Here is a 19,661-nt window from a genome sequence, read left to right as displayed (position 1 = left end):
AGTTTTTCATTAGATCTCTGTTGTGAAGCTGTAGTAGAGTACTGGGAACCGTCTAGCTGTTGTTGCTTTTGGAAGTACATATTTCACAATGCCTGCCAGGTTTGTTTCTCACATGGATGAAAAAAGTATTTTAGAATTTTTAGAAAGGGTGTCCTAATTTTAGATTTCTCGAGCACTCACCATATTTACATAGCACAATTAGACCGCTCATTCTGTTTATTTGCTGCAGTCTCCTCCATAGTAAATACTTTCAATTCTACAGCAACGTGCCATTGTTGTGTGCATCACATTTGTCATCAATATAGAATTAGCAATCTAGTTGCTCATTAGATGACTATGGGTAGAGGTAGGCACAACACTGCAGAATCAACTGACAGAATGCTGCTCCAGGATGTACATGTTTTATTGAACATGTCATGCTTTTTTTCTCTCATATGCATGAGGAAGATTCTTATGAATTTATAGAAAAATGTGTGCTTCATTTACCTCCTCGAGCACTTATTGTAATTTCAATGAGAAAATCAAATATGATTCATCAAATACTAGCAAAATATCAGCATTTTTCCCAGGGTGAAATCACCTTAGAACTCACCAAAATTACAAAACTTAAAATGGTGCCACAAATAAATTATTTGTATTGTGACTAAAATATGTTATTACCCTTTCTAAATGCTCTTTTTTTGACTCTCAAAACCAGACATGCACTACAAAGCATTTTGACTGGGCCAAAATAGCACAGCTTTATCACCTATAACACCAAAACGCAAATTGCGATTCCTTAAGTGCAATGTAAGTAGCACAATAGAAAGTGCACTTTAGCTTTAAGGAATCGCTAATTACCACCAACTTCAAGCTGATGGTAATTAGCGATTTCCTTTAAAAAAAACACTCAAGGTCATGTATGTGCGCCACATGTGCACACATGCACATTTCAGGGGTGCAACAGGCTGTCCTTTTGGAACCCTGGCACCCTTGAAATTGCGCCCGCAATTTGCGAGTGCCTCTGGTGACTCGCAAATTGCGGGAGCAATTCCTATTCATTCCTATGGGCCTCTTGGCCCATAGGAATGAATGGGAAGGTATTCCTTAATTGCGAATCGCAATTTGCGATTCACAATTAAGGAATATTAAGGAATTGCATTAAAATATTGCGATTCCTACCTACATCGCATTTTGCGATTCCTTAACAGCGATTCCCTAAAAATCACTATTAAGGAATCGCAAACATGCATTTACCTACATCTGGCCCACTATCTCTTATTGCTTTTTACGAGGACTCATAACAGTATTAATGTATCATATCTAGCAAATATGTAAAGTATGTAGAGAAAAAAGAGTTTTGTTAATTTTTAAATAGAAAGGTTTTCCAGATTTTAGTAAATTTTTTCCTTTTGCACTATATGCCCCATTTGTTCACCACTATAGTGCAGTGCACATTTAGTTTAATAAATGAGACAAGAAAGTGTGCAGCATTTCATTTCGATTTGGTGATTTCATTATCAGAACATTTTAATGTGAAAACTGTATGTGTGCCTGAATTCCTGTAAATGTGCTTTGAAATTTCGCAATATGAGCTTGGGTTCTTCATCCACGTTACAGATGCTCACAATCAGAAATGTACTTGTCATATAGTAATCGCCTCTAAATGTCCTGTGTAATGCCAAGTCCGTAAAAGGTTTTTCCAACATATTTTGAAATTATCAATTTTTTTCCAGTTAAGTTTCGGTATCTACAATTGCACGTGCATCAAACAACGAGCTAAACAGAATTCATTTGGTTCACAAATGTTGGCAGAAAGTAAACTGAGATGTGTGGGGAACAATGAAGGACACACAGGTTACGAAAGAAGAGAGACTTAGAACTTGTAAAATTGGTGTAAGTGTTGGGCATATTATGCAAACAGAACTTAAAAAAAGATATATGAAGGTGAGAGGGGAATCACAGTCATGCACTCTTTCTCCTCCTTTGGCCATGAGATGCTGCTTGACCTTTTTAATAGAGGAAACCTTAAGCAGTGATAGAAGAAGAAGAATAGTATTGGTGATGCTGTAACAGCCTATAAAGAGTGTAGTGAAGATAAGGACACACCTGCAGACATTGCTAAGTTGGCATGAGTTGGACGCCATTTTGCCGCTTTTGCTCACGTTACTACATGGCACATTTCTAGTAAACATTTTGCTTGCGCGCTTTCACATCAGAACGGTCTGTATTTCATGCATTTAGTTGAACACTCTGCTCCTAGTCTGCAGAGCGTGTTCAAGGTAAAAAAACAATGAGCTCTGTTGAATTGCTTTGGTCAGTCTCACGTACCTAGCCATAACATAGAACACAGCTGCAACCCTGGAAATCTGGTGCTTTTAATATTGCTGTGCATGCATGTTAAGACACTTGGAGAAAACGCTTTCCAGTATAGAAGAGCTGGGCTTGTCCAGAGTTGCAAATTCCTGCATCTGAACTCGGAGGTATGGGGTTCCCCTGACAAATCCTGAAGGTCTTCTATAATTATAATAAACTAACTTCTAGCATGGCGAGGGTGGCAAGGCACTATGGTCCTGTTTTCACTATCATTATAACATGATTTTGTTCTATATATAATTGTAACTATGCTGATTTATTTGATCCTATGCATTTTGCTGCTAGTATTGGCTCGTGTACTGCATTATAGAGCAGGTTAGTTAAAATAAACATTCTAAACTACACTTCAACTCTATTTACTCATGTTGTGGACAAGTACGAGAGTTTGAACGAAAGAGTGTTCTTGTTCCCACGTATCCTGAGAGAGGAGGGAGTAACATGCTCTAGGATGTCTAATCATTGGTAGCTTCGCTGTAGCACGGAGAACGAATGAGACACTATAGCTAGTCGGATAGGAGATCTGGGTACCGAGGTGGGTATCTGGGTACACCACTACACACTGAGGTCCTGGTTTCCTGTGCATAGTTCTGCATATGTGCAGAATCCCTGCAACATGACGCACCTAATATTTGATCTGGTTCTTACTTACGAGACGCTTTAGTAGTACAGCTGTGACGGCATAGCCGACCTATATTGATGTTTTTATAAGTTTTTCTTCAAGCTTGGTTCATGAAAAGGTTTTGAAAGTTCTTTTTGAGTTACTTACATATTGCGCTGCCATGCATTTAGGTTGTTCTTCTTTTCTTTGATATGGCAAAGTGGATATTGCGGCACATAGCCGCGGGGCGCTCTGTCATCATTTGACTACTTTTGGAGTGCCCAACAGGGGTGTCTCACTCATTTTTGTGGTAGGAGCTGCTCCGGCTCACCCATTTGAGGTTTTTTATTCTTGGGTTAGGTTACCAGCAGAGGATGGAGATGATGACTTGTTCCATACATACTCTCCCACTGCAACCCCTATAGCGTATCGGCCATATACAACTCTGGAGGTTCCGATTTCAGCATGGCAACACCGTATTTGCTTTAATGGCACCCTATCACACACCGTGACCCCGGTCCGGTCAGGCCCTTTGTCGATTCCTGGGGCCCCTTGGCCAGTTTTGGCCAGGTACACACCACATCCACGTTATCTAGTGGCACTGTAGATGAGTTACGTGTCTAACACACCTTCTTGATTGAAGTACACAGGGCTCAAGTACAATACGTCTCACGCAATCTTCAGGTGGGAGCACCTGGGGTTGCTGCACAACCAGCTGGACCTGATGGACTAACTGTTAGTTCAGTTATGGTTAATTCTGTTATGTGCAAGCGTCCACAGAATAAGGAAGATTTACTTATTGACTTGCGGAGAAATTTGACCAGCTGGAAGCAGTATTTCCAAATACAACTCCTGTGGAGAAACACAGGATTCTTACTATTAGTTTGCAGAAAGACTTAATACCCAAAGTAACTGATTGTGAAAATTGGGGTAAAGTGTTTGTGGCAGTGTATGCGAAATGTTTCGGGACACCATCTATGACTGTGCTTCCCTCCGTGATTAAACGTGTTCAGGATGAACACGGACCGGAGGCGGCTGTGGAGTTAGGGATGAGGTTGGTCTGAGTGTTTGACGTAGTTGCTGATCTGATCCTTGCGAATGTCAAGGGAGATGCAGTCAACTTTCAAGTGTCTAATGCTTTGCGCCTTGTTCGGGATGAGGAGAAACCCCGCGAATTACCAAATTGTATTGCAGTAGCTTATAGAACAATTGGGCGCAATAGTTTGGGTGTTAAGCCTTTCGCTAGAATACCTGCACAACAGCAGACACAGACGGCTCAGTCTGCTAAAGACGACCGTCCCACTTTTACTAAAACAAATTGGAAAAATAAGAAACAGGGGAAGCAACAACAGACACAGGGGTCGCGTGCAGCGTCACCGGTTCCCGAACTTTGAGCGCACGTCCGACTCCGGGATGGAGCTTGAGGGGAAGAGTGGCTCCTCCAGCAGGGTATCCTCCGTCTACTCGTGGGGCAGCTACCGGCCATCAAGCATCCACGGAGGCAGCGGAGGTAGGAATATCTCCGTGTCCACAGCTAGGTTTGTGTCCTCTGAGGTGGGAGGCAGTATGGGTAGTGGTGCCGGCTATGGCTTTGGTGGCTCTAGGTTTGGCATTGGCCACGGTGTGGGAGATGGTCTGCTGTCCGGTGGCGAGAAGGCCACCATGCAAAACCTGAATGACCGTCTGGCTTCCTACCTGGACAAGGTCCGCTCCCTGGAGCTGGCCAACACTAAGCTGGAACACCAGATCCGCGAGTGGTATGAGAAGCAAGGCCCCTGGCCCTCCCGCGACTACAGCCACTACTACAAGACCATCGAAGACCTGCGAAACAAGATCCACACTGCCACCACGTATAATGCCAAGACCCTGCTGCAGATCGACAATGCAAAGCTGGCAGCTGATGACTTCAGGAGTAAGTACGAGAGTGAGCTGGCCCTTGGCAACAGTGTGGAGGTCGACATCAATGGCCTACTCCGGGTCCTGGATGAGTCGACTCTTGTCAGGTTAGACCTGGAAATCCAAATTGAAAGCCTGAAGGAGGAACTGGCCTATCTTAAGAAGAACCATGAGGAAGAGATGAACGCCCTGCGTGGCCAAGTCGGTGGGCAGGTCAACGTGGAAATGGATACGGCACCAGGTGCTGACCTGGGCAAGATCCTATCTGACATGAGAGCCCAATACGAAGATCTGGTGGAAAAGAACAGCAGAGATGCCGAGGCCTGGTTCTTCAGCAAGACGGAGGAACTTAATCGTAAAGTTGCCACCCACAGTCAACAGATACAGTTCTGCAAGAGCGAGATCACAGACTTAAGGTGCACCCTACAGGGGTTGGAGATAGAGCTACAGACCCAGCTAAGCATGAAATCGGCCCTGGAAGGCCCCCTTGCGGAGACCGAGGGCATGGTTTCCAACGTTGAAGCGCAGCTAGCCGAGCTCAGAAACGACATGGAAAGGCAAAGCCAAGAGTACAAGATCCTCATGGATGTGAAGACGCGCCTGGAAATGGAGATCGCCACCTACTGCCGTCTGCTGGAGGGAGAGGATGCCCAGCTCTCGTCCAGGGCTACCAAAGATGTGCTCCAAACCACCCGACAAGTCAGCACAATCGTTGAAGTGTCCATGGATGGGAAGGTTGTCGCATCCCACGAGAAAGTCCACAAATCTGCCTTCTGAGGGAAACATGAAGAGATCTTGAAGGACCCAAGCTGGCAAATCCTGGGCACATCACTGGATGAAGACAACAGTTGTCCTTTACAGAGCCATCCCAAACCTTATGGCTAGTCCAGCTACACCAGAGATCCTCTAAAATGGGTCCTTCCCATAGAGTTCTTCTTTCTTGTCTGTCTAGAGATGGGGGAGCCAAACACTGCATAATGCAGCCCTGCTGTTTAATCATTTTTGGCTTATTGGCCATTGAAGTGAAGAGAATGAAGAGCTGGCATGAGTCAAACACTACCGTTCATCTTTTGCTTCTGAACGTCAGACTGGATCCATCACCAGGCAACAGCTAGCCATCTTCCATAGGTATCTGCTTCTGTCATGCACAATCCAGATTGCTACTTACATGTAGCAATCTAAGTATACTCTGAGTATTTGATGAGTGATGAGATCATCGGTGATCTGCACCGGAGCTGCTGAAAGACTCATTAATCGCTGCCTCTACCTCCAACCTCCCTTAACTATGTCGCCTGGACTCTATATCTTATGGATTTCCCCCCTGGGACCCATTTTTCAAACAATCTCATATCAGATGCCGAGATGACTCTGCGTGGTGTTTGCTTATTGGCATTGGCCCGAGTATCTATGTGGCCCCACCTGGTTTTGGTCCCACTTGCTCTAACTTTTGGGCCATGGCTTGGCAGTTCGGTCTGGACTGTTCCCATGAGGCACAGGGTCAAGACTGATTTGCATATGGCCATGTCTAAACTGGGGTGGCGTGGTGAGCAAAATAACAATGGATTAAACCCAGATCTGTGACTGGGGGTGAATGTTTTGCCAATGTCCATCATCTTGTGTGTTTTGCTAACTTTTGGGCCTCCATAAGACACTTTTCTTACACTGCCGGTCTACCAGAACTGATCTGCTTCCCTGCCCCCTGTTCTTTTTTTCTCCCCTCACTTCCCTCCTTCCTCTATTGGGGTCCTGATCCCCTATGTTTGATTATGCAACTGTAACTAATGTAACCATCCAAATCTGCTATCTTTGTTATTCCCTACTGTGGAAACCTGAGCAACATGGCTGATGCCCGGTGGAGCTGCTAGACAGCTATAGAAGAGATTGGCCCTGGTTCACCCCCTCGACCATCACCTACCAAGCTAGACATTAGGCATAGTTCTCCTCGTCTCCCCTTTTTGTCTCCCTCCGCCCCCTCCCTCCAACGAACTACTGTTAACTGTGTTCTTTTTCCTGTGTTCTTACTATGCTCTTGTAACGCAACGATCCTCATGTAAAGCGCTCTGATACCTCCGGGTCTAGCCAGCGCTATATAAAACTCTTTAAATAAATAAATAAAATAAATGATTTGCGCGACCGTGCGAGAATTAGGTCTCCTGACAGCTTTCAGGTTCCTGATCAGCGTTCTCCTCGTTCTTCACAGGCAACATCGGGCTCACAAGCCGGTGGAAGGGAACGCCAGGATCACGGCAGAGGTCGAGGTGCCCCGCCAGGACGCGAGCAGCCTCGCCTAGCTGACGGCAAAGGGAAACAGGACGATTTTCCTCGTCAGCGTCCGCCTTTTCAGAAAAAGAAAGTTGCCGCTTTAACAGCGAGATATGCCACAGGCAGTGAGAACCCGGCTCCGGAACCTAACATGGGCAGTAACGCTGCTAGACAGTGCAGCAGAAGTTATCATAGTGCGGCAAGCACTGCGTCCAGGTGACAGCAACTGAAACTTTAATCACAGTAGAGACAGCTGATACCCGAGTGGCTCCCCTTGACAGATTATATGACATAGTTCTTCTCATTGCAGGTGACATACAACGTGTAATAAAAGGGATTTTTTGGGAAAATCTAACTTCATCGTATGACATACTTTTGGCAGAAAAAGATTGGCCGCCACCTTTTGTTCTAGCCGCTCCCCGTGGAGAGGAGGTAATACTCCCAAGATTTTCACATAACGTATCCAAAGAGCAAGCTATGGCTTTTGCAGAAGAGTGGGCTTTGGTGCTTGCGCCTGCTGTGTACCGAAATCAGGTGGGCTGGGATAAAAATTCTCCCCCGCATGAGATACCAATACGGTCTATGCCACAGCCATAACCCCAATATCCCCTCCGGCGGAAGGCTAAGGCTCCCGTAGCCGATATTCTCGATCAACTAGAGTATCAGGGAGTACTTGAGACATGTGTCACCAATGACTAACCCTCTATTTACAGTAGCTAAACCTGATGGGTCGTACCGCTTGGTTTTGGATTACTGACATTTGAGCTCACAATTTTGGACTTTGTGCGGTGCAGAATACCCATAGTTCAGCGTTAGTCGACAGTCTGGTTCGTAAAAAATATAAAACGACACTTGACATTTCCAACGTCTTTTACACGCACAATCTATCACCTGAAAGCAGTCAACGGACCGCCTTCACTGCGGGCGGAAAACAACAAATAAAATTGCGTCTGGCTATGGGCTACAAAAATAGCCCTGGTGTTTCCACCGCCCGTGTTGTCTCTTAGACAGCATAGACGAAGACGCTTTCTCGTACGTTGACGACATTTATCTGACAGACAAATTATGGGCGCATCTTTGTCGCCTGGATTGTATCATAGTATTGTTTGCGGACCACGGTTACAAGTTTAACTTTGCTGAATCACCCATTGCAGAGTACACAGTGTTGTTTTTGGGCTACGAGCTTAATAATGAAGGAAGAAGCTTAGCGGCTCACTTCTTGGAGAAATGCGCACGCTTGAGCCCTTCATCTACACTGAAAAAATTACAGTCTTTACTGTTTTTTTTTTATTTCGGTAGGATTTAAATCCCTGATTATGCCCAGCGTATCAAGCCCTTGTATGCTTTGATACAACCCTCTTTTTCAAAATCCTGCTGGCTTCCGGAACATTCCACTATACTGCAATCTTTGCAGTCTGATCTTATTGAATCCAAATTCTTATTGACTCGTGATAACCATACTAACCTGGTGATAAGAATCGTCCCAGGCCATGAGGGTTTCACATACTTGACGTTTAATGAAGGAGACAGTGCTTATAGCTTACAAGTCACATTTGTACACTTCGGCAGAATTGAGGTTTTCCAATGTTGAAAAAGTTTTAAAAGCAGTACAGATGGCGATCCTAAAGGAACGTGCACTGGCGCAAGGGAAGCGGATTTTGGTTGTAACACCATGTCCCGCACTTGCGGCGGTGACAAAGGCCAGTGTACCAAACTCAAAAGCTTTGCATCCACGTTGGATACAATAGGCCACATCGTTGACCTCTCCAGATGTCACCTTTATTTTTGACTCTTCTTTACGGATGCAGGAGTTTTTGCAGTATGAATTTGTTCATCCTCCTCCTCTGTCGATGCGCCCACTTGAGCAGTACCAATGTGTCATTTACACTGACGGTTCAGCGCAACCAGCAACCGGGTCTAAACATTCTTACTCGGCGGCCTGTGCTATAGTGGCGGGTGCCATAGTGAACGGAGAGTTCAAGTCAAATGTTGTCCATACACAAGCGTGACTGTACCGCACAATTAGCCGAATTGTGCGCTTTGGTACTGGCTTTGGAGTTTGCAGATCCAAAAGTGACTACTTTGATTGCAAGCGATTCTTATTACTGTGTTCAGTTTTTCAATGACAACTTATTCTTTTGGTCTCAAAATGACTGTCGTGATTCTAAGGGCAGCGCAATTAAACATAAAATGCTTTGGGTTCGAGTCGCAGATCTTAAAGACCGCCTGCCTCTCACACAAGTAATTCACACTCTTGGTCATCAGCGCGTAGGAGTACATGCTTTGGCAACAGTTTGGCAGATGAAGCTGCCAAATCAGCTGTAGCCACATGTTCAGTTGCAGCAGTTACAAGATCCATGAATAAGATTGATAATGAAATTTTGGCAGCAATAGCTGCTACTGAGAAGGGTGAGAATTATCCACAGGGTTTCCCTTCCAAAATACTCTTATCATTTAAGTCCTGATAATGTTCCTTATGTGAGAATTAAAGACATTGGTGACAGGTTGATTCCCAAAGTGGACCGCAGGCCTGCACTGATAATAGCCGCACACAAAGGAATGGCCTCGGCGCATGCTGGACTGTCTGCGACTGTTTCTATCTTGCAGCAGCGTTACTGGTGGCTTGGCTTATATTAACAAACCCGTAATTACGTGCTTTCTTGTGACATTTGTCAGTAGATCAAACCGTCTACGGCAACGAGCCCACCACAAACACAGCTATGCATTTCTAATAAACCTTTTGGTTGTGTTTATTTAGATCACCGCAGTCCTTTTTCTTCAGATACTGGCTATATGTTCATCTTAGTTGCAGTTGATTCGTGCACACGCTTTCTATGGGTTTGGCCACAACGCAGTGCTGACGCCTGAACTGTCATCAGGGATTTGCGTGTCTATGTGGGAATTTTTGCATGTGGCACTTTCCATTCGGACCAGGGTTCCGCATTCGCCTCTAAGGCGTACAAGAATACCAGGAGGTCTTTGGGGGTGTAGGTCAAATTTTTGTCTCCATACAGGCCTGAGGGCAATTTAGTTGTGGAACGAATGAACTGTGACTTAAAGCAATCCTTGACAGCTAGGGTCATAGGAACTGGTTCGCCCATTTGGATAGCGTATAATGTGCACTAAATCTCCCTAGAAGATCTCTGGGTGGGCGGACAGCATACGAAATGCTCTTCGGCATGAAAATGTTTGTGCCCGACCTTGATGGTCCAGACATTGTGGCGTCTGCCGCATCCTTTGACGTAGATAATTATTGTGCTGGCAGCCTTGCAAAGGAACACTTGCCCTCACCCACTGATGCTGCGCTGCAGATTCCGGTTGTCGGCTGGCTACCAAAAATCGGAGACCTGGTCTAAGAGAAGGTGGAGAACAAGAAAGGGTTTGGCCCCTCTTATCGAGCACCGGTCCCAGTGCTTGGAGTGCAGGGCACTCGTACAGTCATTTTACCACCACTTCCCGGTCAAAAAAACAACAGATACATCTCAGTTGACAATGTCAAGCTACATCATCTGGCCGATCCTGAATAGCATCACACCAGCGGTGTCTACAACAACAGTATCTAGAGATCCAGGTTTGACCGCTTCTAACACAGCGCAGGATGACACCACCATTGAGATGGATTCTGTTAACAACCCCTTGTTGTTTCTGCCTGCTTCAACAAATAATAAGGAAACTGAATATGCATATCCCAATACAGTGTCATTGCCTGGCTTGTGACCTGAGGCCATTAATGAATCACGTTCTTCCTTTGACTCACATTCCACAGAATCACAGGTCCCTTCCAAATTTTGCATTTTTGTTGCCTGGTTTAAACGAACTTATTTGATTCCACCTTGGACTTACATCTGGTTGGTGCTAATCGTAATTTTTTTGTTCATGATCATTGGTTTTGTGACTTTCTTTTTTCTTCTCATTAATGACCACTATCTTCCTGAACGTTTTGCTCTTAAGCTGGTTGATGGAACTTTGGCTCTGCCCTCATCTTCACACATCATGAAAAGAGACCAGACTTTTGTCACCATCACTGCCTGGCCAGTTATCGACGGCATTGTTTGGGATGCTGTAGATTTTCAAATCCATGGCACTACAGAGATAATTAACGTCCAAAATGTACTTCGTGTTTCAATGGGGGATGTCGTGAAACATAACATAAGATTTGATGATTGGGACGTACAAGCCGTGCAATCCTTGTTTGCAGATTTGATGCTGAAGATTTGTATTTAAATACTTCATATTATTCTGATTTGTTTTGTTTCCAGCACTATGGTCATCATTATCAGCATAAAGCTAATACATTTAGAAATATTTTTAATTATACACAATGGGAACATTGCCAAGCTCCTTTGGGAGGTAGTTCTAAAACATTTTTGAAAAAATCCACTTATTTTACAGATTTTGACACATCAAACCCTTGTTCGTTCTATTTTAAATGAAATGTTTCCTCTAATTCTAAGGTGATGCTCAGCCATACTAAATTATTATATTCTATATCCTTTATAGATGATTTAACAGTTGGGGCTATGAGCTGTGGAAGTCAACAATTGAGCCTAAATCTGTCTGGGGTTATACAACTTGCCAAGTGCACAGAGGCGTTACACCGTGCCTGCCTCATCCCAACACAGATTTTATTTTTAAATTACTCAATTTATCAAACTACCTGTTTTGGTTTGGCAACTTCTAAACAAATGAATGCCCCTGCTATCCCTGCTCTGGCTCCTTATGAGAACAGGAGCAGTTTTACTAATTATTCCATGGATGAATTACAATCACTTTTTAAAAATGACACCTTTAATCTGTCTAGTCCGGACCCCCTAGGATGGTTGGTTTGGCAGACTAGTTCAGATGCTTGTCAACTTTGTTTCCTCGCCAGGGCTCCTGGTTACACACAGGATAGGCCTGATCCTCGCTTTTCAAACACACATTCGGTTACCACATATTCGGTAGGGAAACGTTGTCAAACCTGGTTACAACACTCGTCACTAGCTTCTGTTAAACAACATTTGCCGTTATTATCTGGTGACACAGATTTGACAGATTTTATAAAGGGACTCATGGGTCCTAGATCAAAAAGATTTATATATGCAACTTACAATGAAATCTGGAAATTGATCAGGCTAATCTTGAAAAAGTACTTGCTGTTGTTGATAATAGTATTAACACCCTTTCTTCCCGCATTTACACGTTGGACAATATTGTTTCGTCTGTTGTTGACATCGTGCATGAGGATTTTTCTGTTCTGTATCATGGTCAGAATCAATTGCATTCAGTTATGCAATTTGCATGGACTTTACAGATTCTGAAGATGAGTAAAGTTCCATGGGATTACTTGAACGCATCATCGTTATTTTTGCCATTTAACTTGACAACAAAACAACAGTTTATGTCCATGAAAGATGCTACATATTCTCTTTTGCATATTGAAAGGTTAGACCCGTTAGCATTCCCTATGGCGGAAACAGACTCAGCTGTCTGGCTCATCCATGGAATGATAACTCTCCCGTTTTCCTTGTTTAAATTTACCTCATGCATGAAACACTATCCACTAGGCCGCTATGAACCATTGGGCAGTGCGTTTTTACACGAAGTTTGGTCACTACCTTTCACATACAGATGCCTTAGGGATGACAAAGAAGTATACCTTACAGGGGAATCATGTGAAAACACAATAGGTAATTCCCTTGTCTGTAAAAACATCAAATTACATCGCGTGTGTAACCTTACGGCCCCGAATCTTGCATGTGTTTTGAAAGGTATACCTGTGCTGTGTATAACACCGACTTTCACTCTGCTTGCTAATGGTAGTTATTTGCTTTTAAATAATGAAGAATGCTGTAGCATGTTAGCTGGCATCCCTTACATAGTAACAGTTTCTCAGCGTGTGGTTTGCTGTGAAAATGTCCTATTTCCATCCCCACATGGGAGACTCGATAACTCGATTTGGCCTTCCATTCTGACCTTGAAGGCAGACTTCAACAAGTTGAGCAGAATAAGAGCATCGTTATCCCAAAAAGAAGTTTCTCTCACATCTGCCCGTGAGACATTCGTCCTTCACGTGGCTAACACCCGTACAGAGGTCCAATCCCTTCTTAATACTGACCTCCCACTACACTTCGGTGCGTTAATTCACACTCTTCAATGCTTCTAACACTACTGGCATTGCCCATTTTTTTTAAAGTTGTGGGCTCTGGCCTTGTGACCACTTTCCAAGCTATATTTGGTGTGATACCAGCTTTTATTCATTCTATTTTTTCCAGCGTCTTCGGCAGCGTGCCTTTCTTACTTGCCTTAGCCGCTGGTGTCTTGCTGTTGATTTGCCTGCTACGCAATGGATGCACTTCCTGTGGCTCTGCATGGCGAACTCCGGCTGCAGATACTCCGTAGCCGTATGCTTGAATGCTATGGTGCTCTGCCCTTGGCCACACTAAGCGTGGCTTATGGATTGTCTCTTTGTGCTGCCTACTTCACTTGCATGCAACCGGTCTTCCACTGCTTGGATTGTCCTTTTGAATGGGCATTGGATCTTTGCCTCTCCAATACGGCCTTTCCTCCATCTGATTTTAAACTGCTAATGAGTCCCTTAGTGGCCCATGAGCAGGAATGTTCTGGTGTTGGGATTATGGCCTGCGCAGCGGCGCTGGGAGTTCTGGCTGAATGGGATATCGTTGCAACAGCACATGATTTTCTACAACCTAGTTACATTGAGTATCATGCAAGCTGTCCTTTAATGGTGCTGGAAGCGCCCGTTATTGAAGAACATATATGTACATTCACTCTAGTTAATTGGATGGCAATGCTTTTTTCTGCCAAGAACAATGACTTCCTCTTGGAGGCTATTGCAACATACTGTTCGTACACCCTGCTAGATGTGAATCAGCCACAGTATCCATGTTGGATTTTTTAATTTATTTTTATTTTTATGTGTGCCTTTTTGGGGCACAAACTACTTTTTTTTCTCGCTTTCTTTCTCTTTCCGAATATTCCTCAGAAATCAAAGGTATCACTGATACAAATGCTCTTGATTCTTGCTCAGATTTTTGAAAGGTGTGTTCTCTCTAAGACCACTGTCCCATGGACTGACCAAGGGGAGGGTGTAGTGAGGATAAGGACACACCTGCAGACATTGCTAAGTTGGCATGAGTTGGACGCCATTTTTCCGTTTTTGCTCACGCTACTACATGGCACATTTCTAGTAAACATTTTGCTTGCGCGCTTTCACATGAGAACGGTCTGTATTTCATGCATTTAGTTGAACACAATGAGCTCTGTTGAATAGCTTTGGTCAGTCTCACGTACCTAGCCATAACATAGAACACAGCTGCAACCCTGGAAATCTGGTGCTTTTAATATTGCTGTGCATGCATGTTAAGACACTTGGAGAAAACGCTTTCCAGGATAGAAGAGCTGGGCTTGTCCGGAGCTGTAAATTCCTGCATCAGAACTCGGAGGTATGGGGTCCCCCTGTCAAAGCCTGGAGGTCTTCTATAATTATAATAAACTAGCTTCTAGCACGGAGAAGGTGGCAAGGTGCTATAGTCCTGTTGCCACTATCATTATAACCTGATTTTCCCTTTTGTTCTATATGGCATTATAACTATGCTGATTTTTTTGATCCTATGCATTTTGCTGCTAGTATTGGCTCGTGTCCTGCATTATAGAGCACGTTTGTTAAAAAAAACATTTTAAACTATACTTCGACTCTATTTACTCATGTTGTTGACAAGTACGAGAGTTTGAACGAAAGAGTGTTCTTGTTCCCACGTATCCTGAGAGAGGAGAGAGCAACATGTTCTAGGATGTCTAATCATTGATAGCTTCGCTGTAGCACGGAGAACGAATGAGACACTATAGCTAGTCGGATAGGGGATCTGGGTACCGAGGTGGGTATTTTTGTACACCACTACACACTGAGGTCCTGGATTCCTGCGCATAGTTCTGTATATGTGCAGAATCCCTGTAACAAGAGAAATAATGGACATCTAATAGTGCAGTCTGCTGAACATGATATGACAGCTAAGACTTACTGAAAACAAAAGAAAACAATTATAATAAAGTGTGCAGCAGATGTGGTGGACGAAAAACATTTGTAAAGCAAACTATGTATACATTTAAATTGGGTAACATTTGAAAGTAATAGAATATTGGAATCTCTTGTGAATAATTGGAAAGATTATTACAAGCCAAATGTATTTCCCTTCAAGATAGCTGCTATGTTCATCAAAATAAAGCATGGGGCACCCTGTATACCAATGGAACTACGGTAATTAAGGCCATATAAACAAAAAGGAATTACTCAGAAAAAGCACACAACTCTTCTGCTGGGGGTATTTTACTCAAGGGTCCTGTTGTCACAATTGGAAATTTGGATCATTATTAAATTAGTGCTTTTCATTGGTTGTTTACATATAAAATTTAATGACTATTCCAAAAGGTGAATAGATGCTACAATGTATGGTGTAAATCCGTTCAGTAGTTCCTGATAAATTCAAAAAAGAAAAAATATCGATATGTGAGCACCAAGGAGGATTCACGACCCCTCCCGAGCATGTGCTCAATTCTGATTGGCTGTCAACATTCCAAACCAGGAAGTGGTGGCAGCCATCTTGTGACTCCGTAACGAAGTCACAAGATATCAAAAAAATAAAACATGAAAAAGAAGAAAAGGGGGCAGGGCAGAAACACCCTGACCCCTAGGCCTGCTCAGAGGGTCCCAGAATTCGCGATGGCGTCGCAAATCATGCCGAGAATTTTTTTTAAAACGAAGCGCGGGCTCCCACGCTTCGTTTTCAAAAAGGCCCCGGGTGGGCCAGGTCCCGGGGGCAATCATTGATTTATTTGCGGAAGCCCGTGGCAGCCCCCGCAGCCCCAGGGACCGCCACCTCCCCCGGGCTTATGAAATTGAATGCAGGGGGCATGGGGCTTTGAAATGGAGGGAGGGGGCCACGAGGCCCCCCTCCAGGAGCCCTCAATGGGCCGGCTCCTGCAGTGTCCCAGGGTGCCCACTCCCGGGACACTGCTGTTTGCCATGGCAGATTAGGAGCACGGCTCCCGCCCTGCCATAGCAAACTCTGCTTTGCTTCCTTGAAGCGAGAGCAGGAAAACCTGCTCTCACTTCAAGGCAGCAAAGCAGAATTGTTTTTGAGCAAGGGGAGCTGCATGTCAGCAGCTCCCCTTGCTCAAAAGCAATGCCGGCTCCCGCAGGAGGCAGGGAGCCGGCGGGACCGTGGGGGCATTGGGGCTCCCCCCACAGTCCCCAACATGAGGCCAGGCCCCGGGGGATGGGTTCCCCGGGGCCAGAAGTGATCCAGGAGGGGAGCCACATGGCCCCCCTCCTTCAATAAAATATAAAAAAAAAAAAAAAAAAAAAGAAGGAGGCACAGCCCTGGGGATGGGGTCCCCGGGCCAATAGAGGCCCCAAGGCCCCAAATATTGTAAAAGAAGGGGGGTCACACAACCCCCCCTTCTAAAAAAATGAAATTAATAAAAAAGTCGGCATCTCGACGGAGACCCCGCCCCCTCCCTGCAGCACTCTGCAAACGCGGCCCCTGGTGTGTTATCAATTGGAGAATTAATTCCCCTTGAATACTGAGGGTCTCAACTACAATAAGAAATCTTTAGGTTAATCAATTGTATAATCATGAATGTGGCAAAATTTCAAGCGCTAATAATAATTATGCCAATAACTGTTATAAATGTAATAACATGTTGCCTAAAAATCCTCTTGTAAATATGTAAAATATGTTATATAATCAAATACTACAAATCCCATAATGCCACATGACGGCACAAATGGGATAAATGGTAGAAACAGAAGAGGGCTCACTGACCGTGAACAAAGCCAGGAAGTGCTGAAACGAGTTGGTCTGAGTGCTGCTTTGAAAATAAAATAGCTAAGACTCATGTTTCTGAGTGCCGCGTTACTTGGAGAAAAATTAATGAATTCGGGTCTGGATCCGACCCCTACGCAGAGCACCCGCGAACGAGCGCGCAGGATTCTTTTTGGATCACATTGTGGCAAATGGAATAGTGATCCGGTGGCGCCCATTTCGCTACGAAAAGAATTCGCCCAAAAGCAGATCACCGCAGGTTGAGCGTCGATAGACGGGGTCGGAGGACGTCGCCGAATCGGGAGTCTCCCGGGAGGTGAGTGGTAAACTATTTAGATACATAGTAGCGAAGTGCAGCGGCTCGCGTGTCATCTAATAATAGAACCGCTCCGTAAACAATACGGCGGTTAAGATGGCAGCGAGTAGAAACTGAGGAAGCTCGTTAATCTTGCATGGTTAATTTCGACAGCATTCAGAGGTGAAAAAAGGCAAACATCATCTGGGGCATTACAAAATGGAGGCGCGAGCAGCCAAACGAGCGAGTAAAGCTGCAATCATGTTTAAGAACCCAGAGGGAATACAAACTGAAGTGGCCACCGCTAGTGATAAAAATAAAATACCAAATACTCTGAAACAATTATTTAATGAAGCAGAAAAACTGTAAAAAAAGGAAAAGGAAATAAAAGTTGGGAAATTATTGCCCTGGAAAATTATATAGAAGTAAAAAGAATACCAAGAGGTCTACGTATCTTTACAATGCCCACACATCCAGAAACAAAGGCAGAATTATTAGAAGAATGGGTAGAAAACAATCTACAGTGCTCATTAAACATGATGCGTATACTGATAAAACATGCAAAAACAGATGTAGTGGAGAGCACAAATAAAATAGAGGAAATTGAGGATCTCATCAAACAACAATCCAATAAAGAAGATATTGTGAAACTACGCAAAGAAATGGATGGTAGACTTGAGAAGTATGAAACCGAAATTGAAGAACGTAAACAACGAAAATTTAAAAGGGATGAACAAGATTATGCCCAGGGCAGAATACTAACTTTTGCCAGACGATTCGACACACTAAAAAAGAATTTTCCAATTCAACAACAGATAGGAACTCCTGCCAGTAGCATTGAATCAGATGTGAGTGATGGAGAATTATCCAGTGCCACAAGTGAAATGGCCCCAATGAATTTTTTAGAGGAGATGAGACTCGTGAATTTGGACAAAACACTGACCAGAGGAGGGGGTCGCGGAAGAATGTCGAACCGAGGACGAGGGAGAGGAATAAAGAACAATGGGCAAAATCAAGAACAAGAAAAACAAGAAGAGCGAAAAGATAAAAGACATTATTCTTTAAGAAATCGCAAGAAGAAAATCTAATTGTAAATTTGTCACACTATGAACTTCCAAAAGATGAAAGATCGCTATTAAATAAAGGATTGTCTTTTTGTCCTGAAAGTCACTTCAATTACACTCAAGTCAGGATCGATTTATACAAATACGTCCGGAAACTGAAATTAGCCAAAATACATGCCAATAAGCCAGCAATAAAATCAACAGAAACAATGATACCAAATGAACAAAATACTTTAGAATGGACAATAGAGGAGATACCGGACCTTCAAAACATGTTTGATTTGATGTATAATCAAAACAGTGGAGAAATATCAGAAACACAGTTAATGGATCATCTCAATGTGAATACTGATAAAAGAGTTGATAGTGGTCTAAAAAGAAAATCAAGATATTGTCCGACTCTCTCTCCGGGGAATAAATTCGATTTTTTTTCAGATGCCATCATAGAAGAGCTTGAAAAAATGCCAAAAAAGAGAAATGATAAACAAAAAAGAGAAAATCTCACGAGAAAGGAAATGGAAGCAATAAGAAATCTAGTGGAAAATAACAAACTCACTATCAAACCCGCTGACAAGGGGGGAAACATTGTTCTTATGGACACAAAAGATTATGTTAATGAAGCTTTACGCCAACTGAACGACACAACCAACTATTGCAAAATAGATAATAACCCAATTAACAAAATGACAACGGAATTGAATATGTTTTTACAACTGTGTTATGGCAAAAATCTATTAAGTGAAGAAGAACTGAAGTTTCTCATAAACGACTTCCCAGTAATATCAACAATATATTTCTTACCCAAAATTCACAAGACGCTAACTAATCCACCAGGGAGGCCAATAGTCTCATCCTGTGACTCGTTGTATGAGAATATCTCACAATATGTGGACAGCTTTTTGGCACCAATTGCAAAATCAATGAGTTCATATATACAAGATACGGGAGACTTTCTTCGAATTCTTGATGGAATCACTTGGAGTAAAGAATATCTTCTAATTACCATCGACGTGGTAGCCCTCTACACGTCTATTAGACATGAAGTAGGACTAGAAGCATGCGGATATTTCTTAAAACAAAGAAACATCCCAGAATTACAACATACGAGAATGTTACTCCAAATGATCGAGATGTGCTTGACCAATAATGTGTTTCTTTTTAACAAACAACTGTACAGACAACAATGTGGTACTGCCATGGGCATATCTTTTTCGCCGAACTATGCAAATATAACCATGGGATGGTGGGAAAAAATGATGGCCTGGAACTCTGAAAACCAAGAAGATCTGAATAGGATAATACTATGGGTCCGATACATAGACGATTTATTCATAATATGGAATGGACCATTACAGAGCTTCAATAAA

General features: G+C 43.5%; 1 protein-coding gene and 1 pseudogene across 2 annotated transcripts in view; one reads left to right on the top strand and one right to left on the bottom strand.

The window, feature by feature from the left end:
• Nucleotides 1-19,661, bottom strand: part of TM6SF1 (transmembrane 6 superfamily member 1) — a 507,967-nt gene that overhangs the window by 51,133 nt on the left and 437,173 nt on the right. The gene's annotated exons all lie outside the window — the stretch shown is intronic.
• Nucleotides 4,367-5,657, top strand: LOC146860409 (keratin, type I cytoskeletal 19 pseudogene; annotated as a pseudogene).

This window comes from Triturus cristatus, chromosome 3_1, assembly GCF_964204655.1.
Source record: "Triturus cristatus chromosome 3_1, aTriCri1.1, whole genome shotgun sequence".
Classification (NCBI taxonomy): domain Eukaryota; kingdom Metazoa; phylum Chordata; class Amphibia; order Caudata; family Salamandridae; genus Triturus; species Triturus cristatus.
The sequence above is the reverse complement of the archived record's forward strand: the minus strand, read 5'-3'. Positions and strand labels throughout refer to the sequence as shown.